We start from the raw sequence: 25,696 nt of genomic DNA on the forward strand, positions 1-25,696 counted from the left end.
CACACACACACACACACACAAATCTATCTTCAGGGCATTTTCAAATTCCTGTTAATCAACGATCAACTTGAAGTGAATACAATAATGAAATCATGTTATACCACACCGACGGCAGGAGGAGTAGTTTCATCCGTGGTTATGTTCTGCATGCACTGCGCTTACAGTTTGAAGCAAAAATAATGTTGGAGAGTCCCGAAAGGGAACAGCAAAAGTCATGGAAAATTATATCGCTGTAATTTATTATTCCGTGCGTGATATGTGATATCTCTACAAGCTTTTTCTTGGATCACTGCTTAAAGCTGGGGCAGGCAATTTATTTCAGAAGAATGTTTTGTTATATTTGTTAAAATCCTCTTTACATGCATACAAAAATGAAAAAGATCCTGTGATTGTCTAGGACGTTCCCTCACTTGCTTTAAATGTTTTTGAGAAACGTGTTTTCAAAGTTAGTCTAAGTCTATTTAAGGCTAAACGTACACAGGGGTCACAGTTTATTATTATAGTTTATTATAATTTTATCATTATTATTATTATTATTAACATTTAAACACTTGTAAAACACTCAGCAAATCAGACGTTTTGGAGGGAAGAAGGGAAAACCTTCTGCCACATAATGATGAATAAATTGTTGATGTGCCTCTTGAGGATGGCAAGTTATGGTGGTAGGAAATAGGATGCTGTGAACATAATTTTAGTGACACCAAGTTGGCAGTTGGCGATGGTTAAGCTGTACAATGCACTCTGAAAGTGCAGCATACTTCCACTTTCATGCTGCCTTAAGAACACAACCTGCTCCCCCGGAGATTAAGATTTCAAAAAGTAAAACATATTGCTTGAGACATGCGTGTGGTATTCCACGGGGAACAGAAAGTTATGACACGAGGATGTTGCTTGCAGGTATAGTAGGTGGTAAGTCACTTTAAACACAGATCTGTGGCAATGTCACACTTTTGCCTCAAATGCGACTACAGATCTCTTCAGGATATGTGATGCAAGTCTGAAGATTTCAAGAAGACAGCAGCACTTTAGTGTGTCCTTCAGATGGTTTTCCAGATGGTAAGGGATCTGGTTTTGTGAAGATAGCTTTTGAATGGCGTATATACGAAATACGTTCAGCTCTGACGCTGACATGTTTGCCCCTTTGGGATATCTGTGTAAGAACTGAAGGTGAACTCATTTGTTTTGACGTACTTAAGTCATTTTTAAGGTAGTTATTAGCAGCATGCATTGCACCAGAGGCTCTCTGTGTATGATGCCTACAATGCAGCGTACTAGTCATACTAGTCAGTTTAGGAACCTTAAAGGCCGCTGTGAGTGTTGGAGTGAACTTATTTAGTCCAGCTTTAATGAACACAAGGGTCTTGGGTGAGCAGGCAAAAGTAGTGCAACCTTACTTCCAATAGCAATGGAAAATCCCACATTGCAAGCATTTCTCTATCAGTTTTAAATAATGACATATTCTCTCTTTTTCTTTCATAGAGTTACATAACTCTATTCACTATATTCTTTTATTTTCCATGCGTGTGAGGTATATCAGAATAACCCCAAGGAACTGGGCTGAAAGTTGTGCTCTGAGGCTAAAAATAGTCCTACTTGGAGACGACAGTGAAATTATGGGAACTTGAGCTTACGCTGCCACTAAAATCTACTGCATTCTGAAATCATGACGTTTTGACTGTCATGACTCCACAACTTGATGAAGAAACTTTACTAAATTCATTTTTATTATCATTTTGACTCAGGTTTATTTGTGTTGCTCCTAATCACATTCACAGACTGTAATGGCCTCAAAGAAACCAGAGAATCTGCCATCAAAACCTAATTAAGATACCTCAATGAGGAAAAAAAAATATTGTGGAAAAGAAGAGGGAAACTTGGAAAGACTTCAGATAGAGAAATCCCATTACAATTAGTGCAATAAAGACCTTTTTCCGTGGTGGTTTCTACTTTTAAAGCATTCCCGGCCGAATAATTAGAATTTGGCAGTTGGATGAGCGGAGTTATTTCCCGACATTTTGACACAGTGTGTCTACCAAGATACTACTATTGCAGCTATACTTTTAATTTTGTCATGTTTTTTTTTTTTTTTTTTTTTAAATTCTATTGCTCAAGTTTAGCCTCATTATGTTTGCGAAGCATAAAACTGAATAGCCTAGGGGAACTTTTTCGTCGTGTCGCTGATGTTGCCAGATTTGGTCCCATTCTGCTTGTGCAGAGACCAAAACCTTTCCTCATCGACTGTATCTGAGAAAAGTATTGTATGAATCAACTTGGGTTTGTCAAGAAACAAGTCCAACATATTATTTCCCCTAAAAATACAAAGTGGTGTTTTAATATTTCTGTACGGGCTGTGTACATGAGTCAGCTTTAGAGGCATTAGTGGGTGCATTTTTTAACTCTGAACTAGGGTTGGGCCGACAGACGAAGCCATCGTCCGTCGGTTATGGCTGACAGACATCAGGATGTTCACGAATCTAAAGTTTTCACATTATACCGCCATCTGAAATCAGGTTTTAATCACAACTAACATTAGTGTTATAAATGTTAAGTATGCTTCGCACCTTCCTCGGGATTCTCTTCTACACCTCAGGTAAACAAAATGAACATTTTTAAAAGCAAATTTGAAACTAAACAACCCAGAATGTTCTTACTTTCATGTCAGCAGTCAACAAGAGAGATGTCATTTTCATGTAAGTTTACACAAGTGCATCACTGACTTGGGTCAAGTCAGACTATCTGAATTCCTGGGGAGAGTAAACAGTTGACCAAGCACAGCAGATCTGCAGGGGCATGGAAGCTTCTCCGAATGTTTGGATAAACATTGTCCAGATCTGTCAAGGGCCATCATCAGCCGTCATTCTGAACGGATGCTTACGCTGCATCCCAGACAGCAACAAGCCAGCCCACTCGAAACCAACACTTATTTCACAACCCTTCTTTAATCTCTAGAATACTCCCTTTCTGAATCGCCACAACTCTTAAAATAAAATGGAGGTTTCAAGTTGTAAACAAGGTCATTTCTAAAGAAAAAAGAAAATATTAGTATCAGTAAGACAGAAACCAATACTGGCTAATACAGTGCATGATAGCAGGTACCCATTACATTTGCAATTGCCTTAGGATATGTTTCATGGGGAATAAAAATGCTGCTTTAACCGGTGTGACACACTCATAAATCTTAAAGAAGGATTTCAATGGCCCTTTTATGGCCCAAATCTACCTTAATAATTTACTTCCAATCTACACTCCTGTTTCTGCTTGATAAGGCACTCCCAAGCTTCAACATTAAATCTGTCCAAAGTCATTTATACTGGGCCATATTTTATTGTCAGTAACTGTTTTACATGAACTGACTACAACAGAGAGCCCGGCAGGCTCTATTTTCAAACTATATATTTAAAGACATGTTTACTCCTGCTGACACTTAAACTATAAGTGCATGAGAAGCACTCGGTACAAGCCAAAAGGTCCACAGAAGCTCAGATGGGTTTGACAAAATAAAAGATCTCCTGCAACAAATACTGTACTGTACTCTACAATACCAATTCAAATTGTCCTCTTTTAAATTGTAAGAAGGTGCTGGTACGGAGGCACACCAATCATGTAAAGTCTGGCCAAAAAAACTAAACAAAGTAACTTTGATCACATTTTCGACAACACCGCCATTCTCAATGCAGGAATACATCAAAGCTTCAACCCCTGTGGTGCATGGCTTGATTTGCTTGTATCTGCACAAGTGCAAACATTTTAACATTGCTGTTCCCCAAGCTAGTGCCGACTGTACATTTTTATTATTAACTTATTATTTTTAGTTATTTCACCGCATCAGAAAACAAGGGTAACATTTTCATTAACTACCTTTGAATATTACATTTTCAAATGTATGAAAGAAATTAGCAATAAACACCAAAACCACCATATATGCAGATATGCCACACCTAAAACTGGTGACAACAGCTCACACTTGTTGGTTGTCATAGCAACACAACACATTTTCTGGCACACAAGCCTTCCAGGTGCACAGCAATCAGAAAAAGCGATGGAAAGATCTGTCAGTGTAAACGGAGCTCAGAGATCTGGCGCTACATCTCAGCCCTCAACAGTCTGACATAGCCAAAAGCGAGCCCACAGTGAAAGCTACTCACGGCTTTATGTGGACAGTGGCAGCTAGCTGGTCAACAGGACATGGAGGGGGAGCCATGAAAAGAAAATCCTTATGAGGGGGTTTCATGGTTAAACAGACAAAACTCGGGAACCACTGAGCGAGGGTATACGGAGAGTTACTTTTACATGCTGCGATATATACAAATACTGTATGAATTTGAATGCTTTAAAGTAAAAAGTAGAAATGTCACTGCCAAGTATGAACACATTTTCAGAAGATAAAAACAGGATGGCGTCAACATGTCTACGTTATATCACAAAGCAGAGACCCTGACAAGAATATACACAGCTGAATATGTGTCAGAGCTGTATGTGTGAGCGCTACCATATGCCACCAGCTGTCTCCTGATCCCATAATCACACAGGAAATCACTGATCAGAACAATAAGCAGGTGCATATGCACAGGGAGGATCTTGGCTGAGGGGGGGTTTAAAGTACGGGGGTTTAAATATTGAATGCTCATGATATATAATAATAACAGACAGCTCAGGAGTGTGTAAGGTAGCAGATAGGAGGCCTTACTGTTACTGTGGGCTGCTGATGTTCAGGTTTCTTTGTTGTGCCTCACTCATCTAAAGGCTGATGGGTGCTCATTAGCGCAGCATCTTCTGTAGACAAGAGAGAGACAAGAAAAAAAACACTTGAGAAAAAATATGAGAAGAGATGAGGGAGCACTGCTGCAAGTCCAGCTCACAGCAATTTATTCATTTCATTCGGCGTGAGAAAAGTTCATTTGTAGATTGAAGGAAATAACCACGCATTTCAGTTGCAATTAAGGCTGTGACAGATACAAGGGGCAACTTTTGTTTTTCTGTTTCCACCATCAAGCTGATAAGAGATTTTTCTACTGAGCTACACCGACCTCTGACAAGAGAAAGAAGGGTAAGTCCCGACTTACAAGGCGCTTCACCTCCCCCGTCAGTCCAGCCAACACAGAAGAGTGTGGATCAGACAGCACAGATATAAATGACTGTTGGGGACACACAGGACAGTTCTGTGCTGACACACATGGAAAATCTTTAAGATGTGCCTCCTGTCCAACACTACAAAGCAGTTTTTATTCTTATAAGCTATTGGATTTACAGCGCTGTGTCAGCTGTGGAGATTTGTGAGCTGTCAGTGTTTATTAATAGTTTAAAGAAAGCAAACAAACATATTGATCAACCCCAATCAAAAACGCTATGTTGGAGGAAAAAAAAAAAAAAAATCAATGAAATGCTTCTCTGGTAAATCTGAAATCAAAAGCCATTCAGTTCCATTCACTTGAGAGCGATATCTCTTTTGTCTTTGTTAGACCTTCAGTTCCTCAAGTGTCTTTCAACATGACTCTTAGTTTTAGCATTTTAGAAGTTCAGATTAGTACTTTTATCTTGGAAGGTGTCCTTTTTTAAAATGGTTGTACTCACTTGATAAATGAGGGCCAAAGTGTTCTATTATGTAGTATTGCACAGCTATCCTGAAAGCGCCTGAGGAATTTGTGGGATATGACATTCAGAGATAGATGTAAAGGGCACAGAGTGTGCATAACTCTGAGCTGGGTGCTGTATGTCAGATTGGCTTGATATATACTGCTGAAGATCATCCATGTACACACACATCAGGACATTTTAAAAAGAGCATGTGAGGCAAATGATAATGCAAAGTTGTCAGTGTAAAGTGTTCACAGAGATTTTGGAGTTCATATAGTTTATTGCTTTGACCTGCAAGTAGCACTGTTAATAAGTCAAATACATCAGCAACAATTTGACAACCACGGAAAGAAAAAGAAAGAATCACTACCAGCGGTGAAAAGTCGCAGCGGTCCAGCAATGGTGTAGAAAAGGTAATTTATTTTTTTAAAAAGTGTTGAATAACTCTAATTCAAATCTATAAGACTGAACCTCCCCGCGACCCTGTACGCAGGATAAGCGGTCGACGATGGATGGATGGAAGACTGAACCTATTTTTATTATTTCTTGAGAATAAATATCCTCCAAAACTCAAATCTTTTCCCTCCCTATAATGTAATTTCTATCTCTGCGAAAACAAAGCTGACACGATCAAACTTCCCCGATCCATCTCCAGCTGAGGAATAACGCAGAATGGATTTTCTTCAGCATTTCTCTCAGTGTTAGATCTGTTCAAGTGGGTGCCTTTTGTCATCTCACGGTATATAATAAAATGAATAATGTAGGAGAACAGATAAATAAACAACTGTTATTTTTATCTCCCCCTCGAGCAATGAGTTTGGGTAGAAAACCAAAGAAAACAGGTGTTTAGGAGGCTGCGCACATTCTGAAACACAAGTCCATTACATGGTTAAATTGCTAACAATCACATTATTTAAATGAGTAGTAGTATAAATGCCATGGCAGTAAATAGTTTGGTCTGTACTTAGTGGGCAGGCAATCAACCCTCCTGTGAAAGGCTTCAGGTTATGCTGCATGACTTATCCCTTAATAACTGCATGTTAGAAAAACATGCCGAAAGAAAATGGCAAAGGATCACAGCGCCATTCAGTTGAAATTAATTTATCCGGTTTCTTCTCATTAGTGGAAGCCAATCACCCAAAAATCCTAATTAAGATACATTGGCAATGACAAGCTTTAAGTCTCGAGGACAGGGTGGGTTACTGGTTATGAAGGAGGGAGGTCTACTGTTTAAATCTTCTTAGAGAAGCTCTGACAGCTCGGCAGAGAGTCGACTCCAAAACAAACTCCAAGAAACAAGCCTTGATGTAGAATCCCAAGTCAAGTTTATTTGTGTGGTCCAAAATTACATATGACTCAAAGGGATTTACAGACCCCAAAATATGAACCCAGCTCAAAGTCAACGAAACAACAAAGAGCTCCTAAAAAAAAAAAAAAATTAATAAAAACCTCTACTTTTACTTTAAAGTGCATCTCAGACAGCTCAGGCTGCAGTAGATGGAGGGAAAACTGTAATAAAAAAAAAATAGATAGATCACAGAGAATTGGATTATAATCTAACAAGATGATTATAATAAGTCTAATACTAATAAATACTAAAGTAAATCCAGTATAAGACATCTAATAAAATATTTCCAGTGAAGGGAGTGATGAAATAACATCGCTCGCAGTTCCTCACATTGCTCCAGGTCCAGGAAGGGTTGGTAGGGGTTAGGGGGGTATCAGTGCGTGGAGACTGTCTTTTTCAATGTATGGAGGCCATGGTGAGCAGCACCTACAATCATACACTCCTATTTAACAATCCTCGTTAAAAAAATAAAGTTTTCCAAATATCTTGAACACATCGCTTCCCTCTGGGCTCTAAAGCATGAGTTTCCTGATAACAAAAGCACCATCATGCGGGCAGCAGCACAGATGCAGCGCAGACCATGCTGGAAGTAGTAGATAAGAGTCAGGGGACATACAGATAGCACCACACTGGCGCCGGTCCATCTTACTTCCTTAGGGGCAGGGCTCTGCCTGCACTGAGCAGACCATCAGGTTCTGTGTACAGAAGGTACAAAGCTGGCATCTTAAAACCTGCAGCGTCCTGACCTACACAGGGAAACTACACCCAGTCAAAATGCATCAGCTTTGAAACATAGAAAGAGAAAATAGGTTGCTCAAAAATAACAAGCAGAGACTTTCTGACTCCTAGGCTTTCTAAACTGCACATCCCTCATGGTGCTCTTGCAGCACTAAATGACAATGGGAAAATATTAGCTATGTGTGCTTTAAATAATACCACCGTGACCTGTAGAGGATATGCAGCTCTCAGGAAATACTGTACTGGAGATTTCAACCTAATAATAAGTTTAATTTTAAAACTTATTATTATCCATGATAATGGAAAAGTCTTTTTGAAATTGGGCCGTAATTCATGTTGGTTCTTTTATTCACTGGCTTTACGGCTGACACCCTGGGACGCGGTGACTCTGCCAGAAGTCCAGTATAAGAAGCATCAGAAGCGGTCAGAGAATCAGACATATCCCAAAACTTTGGAATGAAAAACTAAAGCTGAAAACACCTCAAAAGATGACAAGTGCTGCGAGTACAACAGGTCAAAGTTTTTTCAGTGGATGACATTTTATTAGACTTCTTCTGTAACAACCACAATGTCCATTTAGTAGCTGTTCTGGAGCTTTCTAACATGGACAACATAGAAAACACGGACGTCAAGTGCTGTTATTATAAATGGAAATCTCCTCCTCCGGAAGATCATGAGGTATGACTGAAAGCTGTGATCTTCCATACATTGTACAATTATGACAGCCGTAACGTGTGTGCTCAGCAGCCATTTCACATACAGTTATTATCCTCATTTAAACACCTGCATATAATATCCACGACTATGCCACATAGACTAAAAGCCATACAATACATTGTGAACATGCATACATTTACGCAGACGGCCATGGGTGTATGCATACATTAATGGGTGACATAAACCCATATTCAATATGTGGTCAGATACGCATGTCTGAGTAAAATGTGATGAATGATATCAAAAACCTCTGAAAATATTTTCATCACCTGGGTTGGAGCGGAGAGGCAGGCGTCCTTCGGTGTACATAGGGAGGAGAAAATTGAGTTGGACATTTGATGAATAAAATAAGGTCTGAAAAAGTCTTTTGAAAAGCTGAGAAATAAATAAAGATGTGCAAATACTGTTGCTCATGTTTTATACTGCATCTCAGCCATACACACAATAAACTCACAGATTTTTGATGCAGCGAAACTCTACTGCATCATCTTTGGTGTGCTTTTAGAAGAGCCGCGGCTTTAATGTACAACCTGACCCAGTTTAAACACTAACTGATATTCCATGTCAACTTCAGTCGAGCTGGGTTGAACTGTAATTCCATGCGAGCGAAGCAGAATTAATCAGGTTCTCCCCCAGTGTGCACACAGCAAGACCGTTGGCTGACAAGCAAATGCAACAAGGGGATTTGCGTTATTGATAAAGCATTACCAGCACACCTCCTCGATTTGGAGTAAATGCAGAAGCACATCTCGGCTTCTGCTGAGCCAGGCCAACCATGCGCAATAAACATTTTCACTCCAAAGCGTGTAAGTGAATCCTTCTGTTTTCTCTAGTGGTTTGAGGGTTTCGACAGACAACAAATACCCCCGGCTGAGCGTTACACTCAAAGCTTTGTCGTCGTGTTGACAGTTACGGAAGCAGCTACCTGAGCAAGTCAAACCAAAAGACACTGCTGTATGTTTTAACAGCAGAACTGCTGCGACTAAAGAGCATTCTGTTGTTGGGGTGGTGATGGAGCAGTGGATAAGACGCATGCCTTTGGTGTGAGAGACCCGTGTTCAATTCCCCACTGTGACACATCCACCAATGTGTCCCTGAGCAAGACATTTAACCCCTCGTTGCTCCAGAGGCGAGCGACCTCTGACATGTATAGCAATTGTAAGTCGCTTTGGATAAAAGCGTCAGCTAAATGTAATTAATTAATTAATTAATTCTGTTGTAACTTACCTGATAAAGAATGGTTACTGTCTGGCTAATACAAGATGGAGTCTACTCATCAGTACATGGGTAAACAACAGTCTTATCTTCAGTGGGGGAAGAAACATGAAATCATCTAATTAAGCTTATGTTATGCAGACATTCTTTAATTATTACTGACCCAATTAAGCACTTGGATAATGAATAAAGACGATGCTTTTGCTTTGCTTTGACATTAGGTCTGTGGAATGCTTATCAGATCGGATTTATTGAATTTTTGTTTTATCTTCATTAATTTGTTAATTATGTTGGTGCCGTGTGTCAGCTTAATGTCACGTCCCGCATCAAAACAAACACAAAATCATGGCTAAACTCATGCTTATATACAGTAATTTGCTGGTTTGTCTGCTCAGCTGCTCCTACTTGTACATTGAGCTGTATTTATGATAATGATATTTACCACTGACTGACAATGGTCCATGAGTCAGCTATCTCCAGACGACCTCTCTTCCCTTCCTTGATCCAAGAGGCTGGAGACAGTTACACAAACACTTTTCCCAGCCTTCCAAATGCAGGCATGCAAACTGGTCAGGAGTAAAAAATGTGAGACGGATACACAAGCAGATCAGAGGGGTCTGTTTAAGCGAACATATTGTATTCGTATAGATAACTTGCAATTGTGTGCTGCAACAAGAGGAAGGTAGCGACACCAAAGGGCGTCACTTTGTGTAAAAGAAGTGGTGGGGACATAAGGGCTCGGATTAGGGGTGTGATGATACACTGAGCTCACGCGAGCAGATGATACACGATATCTGAGTCACAAGAACAAGACAAGATGATATTTTAACACTACTCTATAGAAAATAATTAATGCTGAAATATATGAGTTGGGGGGGGGGTCAGAGAATTCTGAGCATTACACACATTTCCTGCATTCTGGTGAAAATTGCAATAATTTAAAGTGGAAATGTTTTTATTTATGTGAAAGGGAAACACAAAGTTCAGGTGGCAGGTGACAATTGAAAATCTAAAAATATAAGAGAACGGAAAACTTTGCCTAAATGAAACTGTGTCAAGAAGTTGTTAAAGTTACTGACTGGTGTGGTGTGGTGGGGACATGACCCCAGCGTCCCCACCGATGCCGACACGTTTTTATCCTGTTGACGTTAGCCTACCTTACTTGTAGCCTACTGTGCTGCCTCTGGTCTCCATAAATGAACAATTAGCTCAGCTGAGATTATTGGGTAATAACAGTGGCCAAAGTTATCTTAACAACATTACTGTATCTGACAGGACAGTTAATATTGTAAGCTTACTTTTGTCTTATGTCCTCACGTGTTCAGCTGTCAGGTTTAGCCATTACGAGAGACGATTGGTTAGGCATATGCAGCTGTAAATTTGCAAAGCTCATGCTAGAGTGGATTCGGTAGATATAACCACCGACCAATGACCCCCCCCCCCACCTCCCCCAAAAATATTCTCTCATCGGATCTGCACAAATCACCTAGGTGACCCATTTTGGTTTCAAAACGGCAAATGTCACTGAAAGGTGAGGAGTGTGCATGCATGCAAATGATTTGATTTGTTAAAACTTACCAATGGGATAACCCACTATCTGCCCGATACCAAAAAACCTTTCCAGTTCTCAAACACATCCTGGTTCCAGACCTTTAAATCACTGTCCACATCTTTTTCTCAGCGATTCACATAGGTCCAGTGTTCTACTCATTGCAACAAGTCCTAGAAATTAAATGCCAAAAAACAAGCGTTTTCTGATCTGACGCTCCTATTGGCAGGACATCATTACTCCGTGCCTTCCAACACAGTCTCAGATCACTGTTGAAAAATACATGTTTTATGATGTGACAACTCTGTGGTTAAGGTTTAGGGTTTTCAGGTACGCACATCCAAAAACAGGCGCTTGATCGAGAAGCAAAGCGAAGGCAAGAATCAAACAAAAGAGCCGCACACTGTAAGAATAGCTCCCAGCTATTTTTATTTAACAGAACAACTCTTCGATCTAACAGACATCTTCGTCAGGCATTATCAAATCACCATTACAAAGCAGAACAGGCAAAATGTAGACACAAACACATGCATCACTCAGGTGATACAGAAGCTGGACAAATCAGAGCAGAGCTTGACGACACCATCTGATACTCTCATGGATAAATATCAAAGATAAATATGTAGATATAAACTGAAAAAGTGGGGTTAGGGGAGCTTTGTCGTCATGGTTTCAGTAAAAAACACACAGTTAAGGTTAGGGGCTAATTGTGGTGTGTTTTGCTGACCCACCTGTCCACCTCCACCTCCTCGTCTTTCCAGGGTGAGGCTTTATCACTTCAGCATAAGCACGTGCCACTTTCTGAAACGACTGGAAATCTTACATCTTAGGACGTCACACCTGGCCTCAGATCACTGCACTGGCTGCCAGGCAATTTCAGAATTAATTACAAAATTTGACTTGTCAAAAAGCCCTGCATGGCCTCGCAGCACAGTAACTCTGATAGTCTTCTCAGAAATGAATCAAAGCCCTTAGCTCTGGTACGAGATGCCTGAGTGTTCTGAGGAATCAAAAGTCAGTGCTTTTAGTTTTTGTGATTCTAGTTGTTCCGCTGGATTAGATTAGCATTACATTCATTAATTGTGTATTCGACGTACTCCAAAGTTAACCTAGTTTAATAGCAACTAAAAAGAAAACCTAAGCTTAAATCTTTATTTTTTCTCCTTTTGATGAACTTTGTTTTGTGGTTGGATGAGCTTCCTATTACATCTGATTTTTTTTTACTTAGCAGAAAAAGCACAATCACAGTCTGTACTTTGCTTTTCTATGTAGTTGTATTTCCCTCTAGTACAAAATGTACTACACACAAAGGTTTGCTTGCCTGCTTGCAGTCATGGTCACATACAAACTGCTGTCTGTTTAAACACATTATTTTCGTTTAAATGGATTGAAAAATGGTATGCTTAGGCGGTCTATCTTTAAGTCAGAATCTCTCCATATCCCCACCTCTCCTGGGACCCAGTTACCAATCCAGCACCACAGGCGTTCTACTCTGGTCATCCCGGCTTCCTGACTGTGAAGCTTGCTTCCTGAAAATCCTCTCATCTCAACACAGAACATACAGTTCTTTTGCAGCACTCTTCTGCAACAAGCTCCCAGCTTTACAATTGTGTTTCTATACTTGTTTCAAGTAAGATTTGTTATATTATTTTTTCTTTTGGAAATGGAAAAACTGAACTGAAAAGCATTGTATAGACCAAGAGTCATTGCTCCTTGAATAGCACAAGGCTGCATAATCCAAACATTTCAAATACATATATATATAAAACATGGGCAAGGAAACTCAGAGTCGGTGATGCCCAAGTGACAGTCAGACAGGCCAACTAAAGGCAGCTGCCTCTAAGTATACGCTCAGGGAAAAATGTCCCAGTTGCTTATAACAGCCTAAATCTTCAGGTTGGTGAAGGACACCGAAGAATAAATCATTAAAATATCTATTCATTATTTTCTCTTCATGAAACCAAAACTGAGTTCATTCAGTGCTATAAACCTGTCAGAAAAGTGAAGTATACACTTGAGTGTGTTAAATCTGCAAAGTGTCACAGAGAGGGTAAGCTGCATTTTTAACACTCTCGCATTATTGACTCAGAATTCCTGCATTTACACTTAACTGGTTCTTCTTTAGGTTAAACTGCCTTTTACTCTGAATGTTTTAAATCTATTCTGGGAAAAGTGCCCTTTTCAGTCTGTTGACCTTTGCAAACATCACAGCAGCTGTGGTGTGTTGACGGCTGACTTCAGTTTTCATTTTGGATTTGACAGGAACATGTTAGGTCTAGGCCACTGTGACGGGAATTCATCAGTTTTCATTATCTTTATCATTATCTCAGTAAGAGAGAGCAGGGCAGTGTTAAGTGTGCCACTATTTTGAGCAACTCCCATACTGTAGTGTGTTTGCAAGCTCAGAAGTGGGACAAAGGAAGATAGAAAGATAGATTACACTACGCTTGTTTTATGGTAAACCATTTCCTGAAAACAAAGTTTATGATTGCAACATTGCAAGGAAGGAGGGGTGGGCGATGTGACCTGAAATCAATATCACAATTAATAGTTAACATTTAGAAACATTTTCTTTTTAAAGCCATCTGCGCACAAGATTCCCCGTCCTTGCAGTGGACCAATTATTGACACTGAACATTAAGTAGAAAATCATTGACAATAACTGAGGAACATTTACTTCACATATTTCAGTAGTTAAGAACCCTCTGGGCATTTGTGTGCTCAAATAGAAAATCCTGGTAAAACAAAAAAATATATTTTATATTAAATTTAAGAATATAAAAACATTTCAATAACAAATCTATGGCTTCAATTATCTAATCCCATCTAGGGGATGTTTCAGGCCATGTGTCATTAGCAAACACTAAAGTAGGGCTGGACAATAAAATAACAATAATTATCGCAATATAATTTTTTTCCAATAACAATATAACAACTGCTCAATTAATATTCAATAAATGTTTGATTTTATTCACTTGAATCATACACGAATTAGGACTTAATTTTTCTTATTAAGATGTTTATTCTGTTGAGGAAAAAGGACCTACAAGGTTTTACTTAAAGATATTTGTTGACAAAGATTTTATCATAAATATTTTGAATGTTCTATCTCAGATATGTGAAGGGATCCACTGTTTGACATCAAGTGTTGACCATAAAGAAAAGTTTAAACCACAGTTAACCATCAGGTTTCTTCAACTTTCACTCAGGAGCAAAAATCATCCTTTAAACTTGAAAGAAAAAACTATTTGATACTTATCGTGATAATTATCGATATCGAAAGATATCGTGATAACATTTTTGGCCATATCGTCCAGCCCTACACTAAAGCAAAAGTGCTTCGTCTGACATGTGACCTGGCCAGCTGTGTGATTGTCTACCTTAAAAAGGTTCAGCTGGTAAGACTAATAAGTAGGTAAAGAAGAAGACATGGCCTCCCCTTCCCTCTGTGTGCTGTTATTCAGTTCTGCTTCCAAAGCCCTGCAGAGGAGGCTGTGACCATGGCAACTGAAGAGGCCAGGTATACAACATGGCATCCCGACTGGCGAGAAGGAACCACAACTATACTCTACATAGCTAGAATTAACATGTTTTACAGTGACTATTGCCTGGCTATACCTTGGCTAGATACTTGGTCCTCATTCCAGAACCTGTGTATTTAAAAAAAATAAAATGTCAAACTTTGTTTTAACAGTAACTTTCTGTTGTGTCTGAATGTAGGCTCCAGTAACGTAGGGCTGTACAAAGGATCATTTTTCAAGTTGATTATTCTAACGAATGTTTTTTCCATAAGTCAATTAATCTAACGACTAATTTTGTTTATTCTAAAGAAAAAAAAATGTTGCCTATTACTCGATTAACATACCAATTTATCCAAAATAAATATCAAAAACATATCTAAATCAATAAATCAATAGTTTATTCAATCATCCTGATGAAGCACATTGGAATACGTCACTGATATGTTGTGATAATAACAATAGACATTAGGCCACTTACTTAAAATTTTTAAATGTTCCTGACAGATTTATTTCAGTATTGTGTAATGCAGTATGATAAATGTATTTCTGCATCAGTGTGGGATAAAGAAAACAAGTGAAATGATTCACAGACTGTGCAGACAGTCACAGATCTGTAATGTTATTTTCAGCTGTTTTCTCGCTCATACGTAGACGTTATATGAAGAGAAACTATGAAACGGCCGAACGTTGGCAGACACACGGTATAACCATGACAGCAGCGGGGCAGAAATTACTTTCAACATGAAGGTGATGAAGAAATCCTCAGAAAATACAGTTTAGAGGACTACGTGTCCTCGTGCTGATACCATGCTTGTGCTCCGGGATGCTTTCGCTTCACGTGTTCATGCTGTTTCACGTATTCATGGCCTGCAGTTGTGCTGCAGTGAAGCTATTTATTTCCAGTTCACAGAGTTCACGGAGCAACACGTTGTTGAGCGTCTGTCTAAAATACTCCCAAACTTTAGACGGTCGAAGGCGCGGTCTTGTAGCTGGAGCTTGTCCGGGGGAATCCCACTAACAACACCGGATGCAGCAACGCTTCGAAGCATGTATTTTCACTATGTATCTTGTTACTATTAGGAACACATTCAACACAATTACAGCAGGCATGTCAAGTTTTGGACCAGTGTTTGGCACAGGACCCCAGCCTGATGTTTGACATCAGCCAACTGGTACCTCCTGTTCCTCTACCTGTTCTTCCTGTGCCAGGGCAGCCCTCGTCTGACAGAGATGCTGAGACATGCCAACGGTGGTGGAGAGATAATGCTGCAAACAACAGCCAAAGATGTGCAGATTACAACGATGCCGCACATGGGGGCATACATTTTTCAGGAAGAGTCTCTCCGGATCCTCATGGACAATATAGGGGTTTCATCCTGAGGAGGGTATAGCTGCTGGCTTTTTCATTTTACCCTTGTTATATGTAAATCGTTAAAGTGGTGTTCAATATCCAGTATATTGATTTTTTTTTTAAACTAGTTACTTTTATTTCTCTAAAGTAACCTCATTAGTTACTTTACTGTAAAGTGCGTTTTTGAAAGCAATTTTTTTTGCATAATTGTTTTGTATAAATGTAAAAACAAATACCACTTTACCCGGTGGAGCCAGTTGTTTAACATTGAACACTGTGAATCTTTAATTCTCCATGGCCATGCACTGGTAATATTTTATGAAATGACAGTGATTAGTGAGATAGAATAAATGGCTTCTTGATCTTTAGATAGTTAGTATCATTCAGCTAGTATCATTCTTCTGTATATCATGTTTCACAGTGTTGATCTTTAGACAGTATCATTCTTCTGTATATCATGTTTCACAGTGTTGATCTTTAGACAGTATCATTCTTCTGTATATCGTGTTTCACAGTGTTGATCTTTAGACAGTATCATTCTTCTGTATATCATGTTTCGGGTTGCACATTAATCAAAATATCGGCTGTTCAATCCGCGGCTCCTCCAGGCTGCATGTCGAAGTGTTCTTGGGCAAGATACTGAACCCTGAATTTCCCCTGGCGGCTGTTCCAGTGTATGAATGTGCGTGAAAGGTGAATGCGATGTAGTGTAAAAGCGCTTTGAGTGGTTGCAAAGACTAGAAAGGCGCAATACAAATACGGAGCATTACATTTACAAGACCAAACATGGCACCATGGCTGTACCAGCTCTTCCTCATATGCACCCTCAACCCCACTGTGAGTCAAACAAATAACCATAATGTTGACATGGTTCAAACAATGCGGTTGAGATGCTCAAATTATCAGCCTCATAATATTTCTGCACAGCTCTACATGGAAGACTCATGAAGTGAACTTCATTGGAGTGGATTCCACTCACGCAAACAAAGACAGACCTGATGCCAACTTTAAAGTTCAATGTATGTATGGGCCAGTGGCCAAAACAATCTGCCATGGGGCCATCCCTCTCTGTCAGAGTACAGAGTAGCTGTGACAGGAAATAGCCTTGAGGGTAACTAAGCAAGCGAAACACATCTTGAGACTTCTTCCAGCTTATCTTGATTTAGCAGTTCAACTCAGAGGTCAGGATTCTTCAGTTCTCACACAGAGCTAAAACTCCCCGCGGGGCAGAATAAGAGCATCTAAACCAAGTGAAAATCATTTTCCCAATGTTGAAGGAGTCATTGAGCTCCCACTTGGAAACCAATTGTTATCTCTTGCACATATATTGCAGCATTAAGCATATTGTAGGTGGGCCAACTACATAATTCATTATGATACACAGTATATATACTCCAGGCAGCCTCGCCATAGTCTGAGTAACAGTGTACAGTAGCTGTAATCAAGACAAAAAATGTAGTTATTGTGCTAAAAATGGAACCTCCTTGCTGGCTTGTGACGCGAGCAGCTATTCAAATGTGCACATCAATCAATGTCATCACAGACCACTTGCCAACAAAATTTCATGGCATAATGAAAAAAAGCATTCATAATACATTCCCCTTAACTTCTATCATAAAGGAGGTCTGAATATCATGAGGGGAGACACTTAAGCTCGGCGACCGTCAGGCTGTGATCAGGGGTAAATCAGCGGTCGATCTGCGGTCGCCAGTCCGCCAGTTGAGTGTGAACCACTCAACAACGCATCAACGGCTCCCCGACACATCGCCCACTTCTGCCAGATATCTAGCATCGACATCCACTTCCAGCCAACAAGAGCAGGCAGCTACTTTTTCACTGCAAAACACTTCTTAGTTCAGACGATCCCTGCTACCTGCGTGCGCTAATCGATTCTTTCGCCCATATTTTGTGTCTTTATAATTGCCATCTTTATTATAAACATACAACAGCTGTTTCATGTAGAGGTTCGCGTCATTTCCCGTTTCACATTTCACATGTGTTTTCTTGACAAAACGTGGTTTGGAGACCAGCGTCGCCGCTGTCAGCTCGTGTGGTGTGAGACCCCGTCACAGATAAGTCACGTTGACACGACACAATGACTTCAAGACTCCCGTCACAAGACGGCAAGTTGTGTAGTGTGAACGGCATGATACAGATAGCTGAATATGTTGTGAGAATACTTTTTACTTTTGAGTTTGGTTGAATTGTGAATTTTAAACTATCTTTCTTGCCTTATTTAAAAAAAATATGACTCATTACAGTTTTAATATTAGTCTAGACCAGTCCACATATGAAACTGAAAATACTCGGGTTCACTGCTGCCTTCTCCAACAAATGAACAATGCCGTGATCTTTGACAGTGCTGCTTCCATTCATATTCATCACTCATCACTTCCAGGCTGAGATGAATCAGCATTCAGGAATAAAAGGGGCAAATAACTGTGGCACTTTTCCGCAAGGGCGGTGTCTATTGAATCAATGCAGCTCTAGTGTTGAATAAGTTTCAGGTCAGTACACTTCACTGCTTTGTACACTCGGTTACCATCAGACTCAGTGAGCTCCAGATTTCTAGCTCGTGGCCCCTGAAGAAAGAGAAGATACTGTAACTGTGCTACAGATCATGGACTGGATCCTCCATATTTCTACACTAAATATGTCATATCTGACCTAACCCCAAACAAAGGCTCCAGGGAATGTGGCCTTCATTTGTCTGAATGTGTGGCACGTAACAGCTATAACTTCATAGCCCTCAATATCCCATAATTCATTGTCGGAAGGTCAATTGTTGTGGGGAATGTTTCGGAAACTCTACTTTTCAAAGGCAGAGCTCTGTTATTGTCCCCAGCCTCTCCAAAGCCATTTTACACAACAAAAGGAATGAATGAGAAGATTAACTGATAATGAAAATAATGTGTTTGCAGCCATACATTTTTAGAATTTGACAACTCAAAAAAAAAAAAAAAAAAAAATCGGAAAAGGCCTGGGAACTCACCACCGCTCAGCTGTTTTTGTCTTTGAGGCTAATAACGCTATTGTAGTTGCCTAGGACTTTGTGTAGTGGCGGGAGGAATCTTCCGGCCATGGTGGCGGGGACACACAAACCTAGAGCAGTACTGCCGAAGTGCACCAGAATGACGTGCTCCCACTTTTTTTCTCTAATCTGGTTGAAATTCCTACACATTTTTTAAGCACTTGAACGCACAATCAGCATTAAAGTGCATGTCATTCAAGAGGGCCAATAAAAAACAAATGGAATGGTCAAAGTTGTCATAGTGACATTTAAGGAGTGTTGACTGATTCACAACATCAACTCATGCATTGAGTAACATGCAAAAAACATTTCACCTTAAAAGTTGCTAGTAGCCTTTGAACAGAAGCGTGATTTAATATATTTACATGCTGGTGTAATATATACACCAGCATGCCGGCTGTGGCTTTCACACAGACATGTTCAGGCTCTGTTACTTCAACGTTCCCGTCTCAGAGGCAGCTCAACACCGGCTCCATAACGTTACTTCATTCAGCGACGCGAGGCGCATATCGGCACAATCCTCACGGAAAGTGAGTGAGTGAGTGACAGCTGCTATAGACAGGCAGGGAGACAGCTTCACACAACATGCTGGAAACTCAGGTAAACTCCCACTGCAATGTTACAGTAATGGTTTTATCAGCTGCAGGTTGAACTAATCCGTGCTCGTTACATGATCACGATACTTTTACTGCATTTAGCCGACGTGCTACAGCGTTAGCTTGCCTGCTGCTTTCAGTAACTATCTTTACTAACGTTATCTGTGTATCTTTCACCGGAGGCTCAGCACAGCTAAATGTATTGGATGATAACGAAACGGGTAGTGAGCTGGGCTGAATATTGTAACGAGATTGTGTAGCAGTTAGACCGCAGTAGGTAAATTTACTGTAGTGTCAGTGGATGGCTCTTCCTCTGGCTTGTATATTATGTGGGTCATGTTAGTTACAGCGACTGAGAGGTGGAGAAGCTGTGTACCTGAGTATTGTAAAAGGCAATAAATCTAAACTGAACGTTACGAAGCAAACAGCGGCAGGTCCGAGCTAATGTAGCGTTAGCTGTCTGCATCACTATATGATAGTAAACAAATTGTTCCACATTTGCTTACGTCATTTCTTGCAGACTTTGACACTTTGACATAATATCAGTGGTACACAGGATAGTAATATGGGTCGCGCTAGTTGGTGAAGTGATGTGGAAAGTGATCTAACTTTGCACCGGATAACATCAGCAACTGCTCGGTGTTAGCCGGCGAGCTAACATGACTTTCTCTTTGTTTCTCCAGCTATATTAATGCTCACTTTGTTCTGATTCGACACAGAGCTGAATCCGAACCGGAGACCCCACATTAAAAGCAGAATAGTGGCTGATTCAAGCAACGGAGAAAACAGGCGTGTGTTTCATTTTTAAGTGAATTTTGAGCCCATTGACAATAAGACAATTGATTTATTAAAATAAAAAACTTACATATAGCCCCTTTAAGATGCAAAGGGAGCAAAACATCCTTTTATTCATCATTCACTTGTCTGACGCTTATTTTATTTGGGAAGTATTTAATTAAGTAACTTAATTTTCGTAACTTTTCTTTATAAACTCACAGGTGTGAAATGTTGGTCACTGGTGGGTGGTCACTATGTTGAAAAAGCAAAAAGTTTTATGTTTTATGATTGAAATGGATTGTATTACACTTTTAAGACTGTCCCCAACTCCGCTACAGTCACAGGCAGTTTGTAACACTGCAAACTGCTTCGTCATCCTTGGTGATTTTCAGGTGATCAAAACTGTGACGTCTGCCTAAATTAGATCTCCAACATATTTTTTCATTTTTCCACGACTCCAGGTGGAGCTGTCGCTGATCTCCGGCACCTTCGGTTACACTTTATGACCGTGTGATCCTGAGAAACCTGAGAGATTTGAAATCTGGGAGGTGGAGCTTCTGAGGGAGCACTGAAGGAAGGGGTGTTTCGAGTTCAGCTATCAACATTTGTGAAATAAAATTGTAGATCTTGTTTTATTTTATTTTTTCCACGTGCAGTTACATACTGACAGTATGAAATAAGAAAGTGGCTGGTAGATTTAGGAAAAGAAAGTTCATTTCCAACTCCAGCTGCCATGTGATTGACTTTCATCAATATTTAATTGCTTGAAATGTTTCATGACAAAAGGAATTCAGCAGCTCATTACTGAAAATGGATTTCTGAATTCCAAACCAGGACTGCAGAGAAGCCCAATACATTGTTTAGAAATAAAATGTCAACCACAAAGCTAATAATAATGTTAAAATTTAAAAACTAAATTTATGATACTGCATGTCACATCAAAAAAGCATTTCCTTTAACCAAATAACCCAAACAGAATGTTACAAAAGGTTTTATGAATTGGGAATGGGGTGGACCCAATTCTAATAGTTAGTGCAACATGAATTTTAATCAGCCACCCAGAAATATTTCAAGCAATTATCATAAGCAGCAAACCACAGCCATAAACACAACAAAGCCATCTGTGAAAACAAACCCGACATGAGACCCGCCGAGATCAAAGTGGTTATTTTGAGGTAGCTTCATCAGGAGACCTCTCCCAGCCAGCGCCTCGTCTTTCAGCTAAGTAAATAAATGGTTTTGGGCCACAAAACATCAATATTTAATATGTTTGACTCTGTGTGTGTTTCATTTCCTGCACTTTATAAACACTTCATGAATAGCAAATTAGAGGCCAGTGAAAGTCACTTTGTATTTCACATCAGAGAGACAGCTGAAACAAACAAGGTCTCTGATATGTATTTTAGTTTGAGGTATTGATTCAGAAAAACTAGAAATGCACATACATTTCTTCTTTCTTTTTTATTTTTGTGTGCATCATTATTTATGTCAGGTGCAGTGATTACAATAATGGGGCACAGCAACTTTACCAACAGTGACCGTGGTGTTAGAAGTGAGGAGAGCAGCTCACTCAGAGTAGCAGGGGGAGCCTGGGCTGAGCTTGTTGACTAGGCAGTGGGGTGGATGGGCACATAGGCGAAGTGATTAGCATCCATCTCTGTCTGTTCCTCTCGGACAGCGAGGGGGTGACAGATGAAGGAGACACAATCAGGGGTGAAACAGCAAAGCCTGGGAGAAGAAAGAAGCCTGGGAGGGAAAAGGGATGAGCCCAGCTGGTGGAAACCAAATGACAAAGTCGGGACATCGGCTTTTAAAGGTCAAGATAAAGACGGGGAAAAATGTGCTCTTTGTGAAGATCACAGTAGTCTGAATACCTATTGTTTGTGCGGGGGGAAGCTAGAGAAGATGCATTAGTAAAGCCTGTTTATTGTACACCTTTTATGAGAAACTGTCAATGAAGACAAACTTCAGTCTGGAGGGCATTCCCACATGTTGACACTGGCTACGATACATCTTAAACTGACAGATGAACAACAACATTGGTCAGCCGAGGTATCCAAAAATAAGTCAATACAAATGTAGGCTATCTGCGCCTAAAGCAGGGATGCAGAGCGTGACCATCCCCTTGTATTTTGTTTCCCCCCCAAGTAGTGGCACTCCTTTTGGTCACAGTAGTGTGACTAAAGACCTCAGCTAAGTGTCTGAAATTTCTGACTTCTAATTTTCCTCACGTCAAGGGAAGTTTGAAGGCAGTGTTTTGGGTTTCTAAAGTGATTAAAGAATGGGCCTTTTCTGGAAATGGCAGTCCATTATAAAAAGACAAAGCTGTGAGAGCTCCATTTATGCATCTTTTCATTCCCTGAAACAGACTACTCTGCAAGTATGTCATTAAAAAATTAAAAGTCACAATAACCATAGATGAATGTATGTGGGTTTCCAATATAAAAATCTGTATAAAAGGCCTACAGTTTGTTAACTGTGGCCAAAATATTTGTGGTGTCATGATGCAAATTAAATAACAACTGAGCCAAAATGTACATTTAACATTTAGCTGACGCTTTTATCCAAAGCGACTTACAATTGCTATATATGTCAGAGGTTGAACGCCTCTGGAGCAACAAGAGGTTAAGTGTCTTGCTCAGGGACACATTGGTGGACAGGTCACAGTGGGGAGTTGAACCCGGGTCTCTCACACCAAAGGAAAGCATCAAAATAATTTTTGACCATTCTTCTAGAACCGCATTTGTGAGGTCAGGCACAGATGTTGGACGAGAAGGCCTGGCTCGCAGTCTCTGCTCAAAGGTGTTCTATCGGGTTGGGGTCAGGACTCTGCACATATCTGTGTTCTCTGACATGTCCAGAAGAAAATCAAAATTATTATGAGACTAACATCATTATTTAAGTCTACCTGACCTATACTCTGCTGTGCTCCCCTTCAGACTGCACAGAGGTAGAAACTGAAACCATCCCTGCCAATCAGGCAGACATCTCGGCACAAATCCTCATGTTAACTTCTGCAGCTCCGATAAAGTGCAGCTCACAGTCCCAAACAGAGCCAGATTGTGCTTCAGGTTTTAGATGTTTATAATGCAAAACTCTACCAGCAAGTCTTCTGGCAGCGTCTCAGAGTGCACGGGTTACTTTACAATCACGCCGTATAACGAGTTTCATCAACTGGGTCGAGAGGATTCTCGCCGCTAGTCGTCGCTATCAGAATATTGATTTGTTTTTCCACTGTGTGACAAGATTGATGTGTGGCACTTAACACTAGCCTACACAGCGCGATTGAGAGGTCAACGAGCCATTTGTGACCTGTGTGAGTCTGGCGTGACTGTAGTAACAGTGTGAGAAGACGGCCTCCGTTGTAGTCAGCGCTGTCGGATTAGTTTGTCATTTGCTAAGCGTAATAAATAAACACAATCCCTTTCCTAGAGGCGTCCTACAGAAGATTTCTCTTCGTCCCAAACACATTTTCTATCGTCCCCAGGACGACAGGACACTGTTAGTCTCGAGCCCTGCCATAATGTCTTGGTATGCTGAAGCATTAACAAGGGGCCAAGCCCAACCCCTGAAAAACAACCCCACGCCATAATAATCCACCAAACTTTACACTGGGAACAGTGCAGTCAGGCAAGTACCGTTCTCCCGGCAACCACCAAACCCAGAGTCGTCCGTCGGATTGCCAGACAGAGAAGCGTGATTCATCACTCCAGAGAACACGTCTCCACTGCTCTAGTGTCCAGTGGCGGCATGCTTTACACCACTGCATCTGACGCTTTGCATTGCACTTGGTGATGTAAGGCTTGGATGCAGCTGATCAGCCATGGAAAGTCATTCCATGAAGCTCTCTAAGCACTGTTCTTGAGCTAAGACGAAGGCCACAAGATGTTTGGACGTCTGTATCTAATGACTCTGCAGAAAGTTGGAGACTTCTGTCCACTGTCTCAGCATGCGCTGACCCCATTTTGTGATTTTATGTGACCTACCACTTCGTGGCTGAGTTTCTGTTGTTCCTAATCGCTTCCACTTAGTTATAATACCATAAACAGTTGACCGAGGAATATTTAGTGGTGAGGAAATTTCACGAATGGACTTGCACAGGGGACAACCTATCACAGTAACGTGCTTAAATTCACCGAGCTCCTGAGCCACCCATTTTTTCACAAATGTTTGTAGAAGCAGTCTGAATGCCTAGGCGCTTGATTTTATACAACAGTGGTCGTGGAAGTGATTGGAACACCTGAATTCAATGATTCGGAGGGGTGTCCTAAAACTTTTGGCAGTATAGTGTAAGTCAATTAAGAATAATGTGATAAACAAAGGTCTATGTACTTATTAGGGCTAACTAAATTAAGGCAGCCACCTAATAATTGACTAAACCTTTTAACAATCTTTTCATTGGTTGGAAGTTGTAGAAAAAACAACAACTAAAACCTCAAACTCCATTCGGGACCTGCACCTTGCAACCCAGACGAAAGAATCAAGGGATTGTTGCTGCTAACTCTAGCTGCCATTAGCTAGTTAGCTCAGTTAGCGGTCCTATTAGCTGACTTTACCCGGACTGGGAGCTCGGAGTACCAGTGGAGTGTTGGTGTTTGTCTACATCACTAGCACAGGAGCTTTGGACCACTGGGAGGAAAAGGTTTTCAGGCCCAGGGCAAGGGACCCATTGTGAATGCCGCAAGGGAGTCGCACCGGAATGAGTACAACAAACAGGAGCAACGGAACCAGGCCTCCAAGTGAACACAGACTGGGACCCAACACAGCCTCCGAGACAACAGGGAATACAGTACTCAGGCCCAATATTATGGGTTTGTATTTCTCTGTAAAGTAGCAGTGATAGTAGAGATAACAATGTTATAACATTCTTTCTCAGCCCTGGAACTCAAAATATTTTCTAATACCCCCAAATATATGTCAACTACTGTCTTTAACTAATGACTTTTAGTTGACTGGGGAAATCTGTAGTCGGGGACAGCCCTACTTTTACATAACACACATACATTTCAGATTGTAACTACTGTGTTGCTAAGACACAATCAGCTGCTTACAGTGGGCTTATTTCACACATAATTGTGGAGTTGTCAGCGTGGAAGGTTAATCTGACAGGGTTCCATGCGAGAGATGGTTAGGGCTGATGCACAGTTTGCAGAACAATCTCCTCTCTCAAAGTGGTAGTTTGAGACACGGGAGAAGTAATTATATCTTAAATGGGGAGTGTGCACAGCATATAATTCAGCCGCAATTTCATTTTATAATTCTTTCTGGGTAATGATCTT

General features: G+C 40.4%; 1 protein-coding gene across 4 annotated transcripts in view; it reads right to left on the reverse strand.

Annotated features, from left to right (window-relative positions):
* gulp1a (GULP PTB domain containing engulfment adaptor 1a) overlaps nt 1-25,696 on the reverse strand; it is an 80,587-nt gene that overhangs the window by 42,353 nt on the left and 12,538 nt on the right. For 3 of the 4 annotated variants that reach the window (XM_046054607.1, XM_046054613.1, XM_046054609.1), the window contains exon 2: nt 4,688-4,773. The exons of the other annotated variant lie outside the window; for it this stretch is intronic. The gene's annotated coding sequence lies outside the window, so the exon portion shown is untranslated. The remainder of the gene's footprint in view (nt 1-4,687; nt 4,774-25,696) is intronic. 4 annotated transcript variants of the gene reach the window in all.

This window comes from Micropterus dolomieu, linkage group LG07 (genome assembly GCF_021292245.1).
Source record: "Micropterus dolomieu isolate WLL.071019.BEF.003 ecotype Adirondacks linkage group LG07, ASM2129224v1, whole genome shotgun sequence".
Taxonomy (NCBI): Eukaryota; Metazoa; Chordata; class Actinopteri; order Centrarchiformes; family Centrarchidae; genus Micropterus; species Micropterus dolomieu.